General features: G+C 38.8%; 3 long non-coding RNA genes across 3 annotated transcripts in view; 2 read left to right on the top strand and 1 right to left on the bottom strand.

The window, feature by feature from the left end:
* Positions 1–324: 324 nt before the first annotated feature.
* LOC107838393 (uncharacterized) overlaps positions 325–3,909 on the top strand; it is a 10,953-nt gene continuing 7,368 nt past the window's right edge. Inside the window, exons 1-2 of the long non-coding RNA XR_001664452.1 lie at positions 325–424; positions 1,834–2,339. This is a non-coding gene — a long non-coding RNA (uncharacterized LOC107838393). The remainder of the gene's footprint in view (positions 425–1,833; positions 2,340–3,909) is intronic.
* The window catches only part of LOC107838394 (uncharacterized), a 7,446-nt gene continuing 6,184 nt past the window's right edge, over positions 2,648–3,909 (bottom strand). The window contains exon 2 of the long non-coding RNA XR_001664453.1: positions 2,648–3,154. This is a non-coding gene — a long non-coding RNA (uncharacterized LOC107838394). The remainder of the gene's footprint in view (positions 3,155–3,909) is intronic.
* LOC107838395 (uncharacterized) overlaps positions 3,173–3,909 on the top strand; it is a 6,879-nt gene continuing 6,142 nt past the window's right edge. The window contains exon 1 of the long non-coding RNA XR_001664454.1: positions 3,173–3,220. This is a non-coding gene — a long non-coding RNA (uncharacterized LOC107838395). The remainder of the gene's footprint in view (positions 3,221–3,909) is intronic.

Here is a 3,909-nt window from a genome sequence, read left to right as displayed (position 1 = left end):
AAATTTCTTGTATCTAAGCTGATAAGCATTATTTGAAAAGAGCTTATGTTTTATAAACAAATATTACTTGTTATTAATTTGGTGTTAAGAGATAAGCAGGTTTTTTTCTGGTAACGAACTGCTACGAAGTATAAATCGAGATTTTTACTTTTGCGTTGAATGTGTTTTATAATAAATCTACCACTAATGACAAAAAGAACTAACTTTTCTGCAAAATTCACCAACTACACAATTCTTAACAAGTATAAAATAAGTGGTATTTCAAAAGAACAGAAGAAATTTGTTTTTTGAACAATAACAAATTTTGTTGCTAATCTGTTGCTAAGAGATGAGTTTGTTTACTGGTAACCAAGTGCCACGAAGTGAACATCTGATTTTTACTTTTGCAAAATTTGCCAACGGTAAATGTCTTGTATATAATCAGGTAAGCGTTATTTCGAAAGAGCTTATGTCTTATAAACAATATTACTCATTATTAATTTGGTGTTAAGAGATAAGCGGGGGTTTTTTCTGGTAACGGACTGCCACGAAGTATAAATTGAGATTTTTATTTTTGTGTTGAATTCGTGTTTTATAATATATCTACTACTAATAACAAAAAGAACCAACTTTCCTGCAAAATTCACCAACTACACAATTCTTAACAAGTATAAAATAAATTGTATTTCAAAAGAGCAGAAGAAATATGTTTTTTGAACAATAACATTATTTGTTGTTAATCTGTTGATAAGAGATGAGTGTGTTTACTGGTAACCAAGTGCCACGAAGTAACAATTAATTCTTACTTTTGAAAAGTAAAAATCAGAAATCAGTGCGCAAACATTATCACAAACATTTCTAATGTAACTACTGCCCACATTAACAGTAGCCTTTTTCCTAAAATAAGCTTTTTAGCTATTTTGTTTATTTATTAACCATGTTTAGCACACTCAATGGAGGAAGTCAATGTATGACAACATGCTAGCTATAGCTCACATGCTACTGGCTGCATTTAGGCTAATATTACCATTGTTAGATATTGATATTGCCTAATGTTTTGTGATACCAAGTATAGGCTACAGAAGAAAGACAGAAATATTTACAGAAAGAGATGTTTAAGCAGAATCATATCAAAGGAAGAAATGAGAAGAAGAAAAAAAAAACACCATTCATCTTAAACTCCTAAGAACTGGTTTTAACTCTTTTGAGTTAAAGAAATTCTGTTAAAAAACAGAAACACCCGCTTTAAAAGCAGCCCTAAAATGTTCCTTTCTGTGAGCACCCTATGTGTCATCTGATATTGTTCGGACAGGTTCCGATCTGATATCACTTGCCTTGTTAAATTTTCTGTTCCCAAGTTCTCTGACGAGACCCAGAAATTTGATAACGAGTCCGATTTCCAAGTTTTAAAATGTTATCAGAAAGGTAGAAAGTTTGCAAATTATTTTCCTTACACTTTACAGTTATGCAGCACTTTGTGTTGATCTATAGTAATCATCTTTGTTGTAAAATATCTTGGAATTTGTGGCGGCAGCATTGCAAATGCTAGAAATAGTTATGGGATGTGAGCACTTCTGCACATCATGGTGCTTGTTAGAGAGCCCTAAATATTGTATGTTTATGTTATTTCCCTTAGTTACTCAACATGTACTGTTACAGAAACTCACAGTTTCAGTGTTGGGTCACATTTTATTTGGGAAATGTTTGATAGTTGTGCACATAAGAAAAAAATAATGTAGTTTACTGCAAGGTGAAACACTAGTTAAAATCAAACCTACTTGGAGATACTCAGACAATGTGTATATATGTATATTTATTCATATTTATATAAATTCCCTTCTCACCTTTCCGCAGGTGGTCTCTTTCATCCTCTGAGCTCGGGTCCTCTACCAGAAGCCTGGGAGCTTGAGGGTTCTGCGCAGTATCTTAGCTGCCTAGAACCTGACATTTCCGGACTGAGATGTCTGATGCTGTTCCTGGGATGTGTTTTAGCCACTGCTCCAGTTTTGGGGTGACTGCCCCGAGGGCCCCGATGACCACAGGCACTACCACAGGTCCCTGCGCTCCTCGACCCTGTAGACACAGGGTGAATCCTAGCAACCTGCGGCCTCTTTGCCGAGAGCACCGGACGCCAGCTGATGGTGTAGACCCGTCGATTTCTGCTAGGATCGGTTTGGTAAATGCCAGGTCGCTGACAAATAAAACTTTCGTCATTAGGGATTTCTTTTCCTCTCATTGATTGGATGTTTTATTAACACAATCATGGACAAGTGGTTTGGGTGACTCCAGCATTTTTAATGAACTTGTACCGCGGAACTGCGGCTATTTTAATGCTCCAAGGATGTCGGGGTCCGGTGGAGGTATAGCGACTGTAGGATTCCATTTTGGAATCCTAAAGACTTTTATCGGAAATAAAGGCCCCTCTTAGAGGCTTAAGAGGCAGAGTGACCACAAAGTTGATTTGTTGGATTCTGTGAAGACGTTTGCAGGCTAAAGAGGATATCCCACCCAATTCTAGAAGAATGGGTCTAAGTGGCTCCAGCACGCAACCTCCACCTCAGGGTGAATTGTTTGGAATTAAATGCTGAACATAAATCTTTTGTTGACAAATTACATATGTTTAATTTTTCTTTTGTTTGTTTGAACAAATAAATGTAAAAAAAAAATACTTAAAAGGATCAATCAATTAATTAATTTTATTTATAAGGGACCCTTTCATGCTAAAAGCAGCTCTAAGTATCATGAAGTTGAGGTGAGGTGAAGAGAGAAAACGCAGACGAAGCCCAGGGTGTAGATGAATGAAGATGAATATTTAATGATGAGAAGCTCACAACAGTCCAGGAACTGGCAGCACGGCAGAAACGGAGGCTAAGCTCATACCGGTAGCAACAGAGCAGCTGGAATTTGTCACAGAATAGAGCTAACGTCGACTCAGGACAAACAGTCCTGAGTCCTGACAACGACTAATTGTACAGACTCTCAGGACTTAACAGTCCAACTGAGTAGACTGACTAAAAGTCAACAACGAACGACATACGACAAGTATCTGACAAAGAACAGGGACAACAGGTGGGCTTAAATACACAGAGGGCAATTAGGGAGACTAGACACACCTCGGAACAATCAAGACGGCACAGAGACTCACAGGGGAAAACAGATCCAGACACAGAAAAACCTCCACAAACAGGAGCCATAATACTGGATGGATAATAAATGACTAAACTATATGATCACGTAAAAGGTTAAAATAAGATTCATAAATATAAATGTATATGTATAGAAAACAACAAGGAAAATGACCAAACAAACCCTAATCTCTTTCTATTTGCTCTTTCTCTTTCCCTCTGTCTGAGCCTCGCGGTGCATCTGACCTCTGACCTCAACTCCTCAAACCTGTCCTCCCATGGACCAGATGATGTCCCTCCTAGAAATCCAGGCGATGAAAATGATGGAGAAGATCTGGAGGATCAAGAAGACAAAAAAGACCTCCATCACCTGCAGGGGACAACTGTCGGTCTCCTGTTGGGCATTTGGACTGAAAACTGTGTGAGACTGAGCTTTAACAACCTCCACTGGTCTGCTGTCTAATATCAGCGTAGAGGAAGAAAAGCTAAACATGCTTCGGAGCTGTGAGAGAAGACGACTGAACTGTTGACGCTTGTTTCATCTGTGGACAACATGGACATTTCCTGAGGGACGATCTGGACAACCCAAAGATCCAACGCCAAAATCAGTTGGACTGACAGGAAGCCGGAGGAGACGGGGGAGGATTTCGCTGCAGCAACGCCAAGACCAAGTGGGGGAGAGGGGCGAAAAGGAAGGAACAACCTGAATCCACATCAACCACTGTGAAGGACGACATGTTTGTAATGTCCATCTAGATCACGACTTTAAATCTGAAACAGCAACAGAGTGAGCAGCAAAACTTCA

The sequence above is a fragment of the Poecilia formosa genome, unplaced genomic scaffold (assembly GCF_000485575.1).
Source record: "Poecilia formosa unplaced genomic scaffold, Poecilia_formosa-5.1.2 Scaffold249, whole genome shotgun sequence".
In the NCBI taxonomy this organism is placed as follows: Eukaryota; Metazoa; Chordata; class Actinopteri; order Cyprinodontiformes; family Poeciliidae; genus Poecilia; species Poecilia formosa.
Note: the sequence above shows the minus strand (reverse complement) of the source record. Positions and strands in the feature narration are given on the sequence as shown.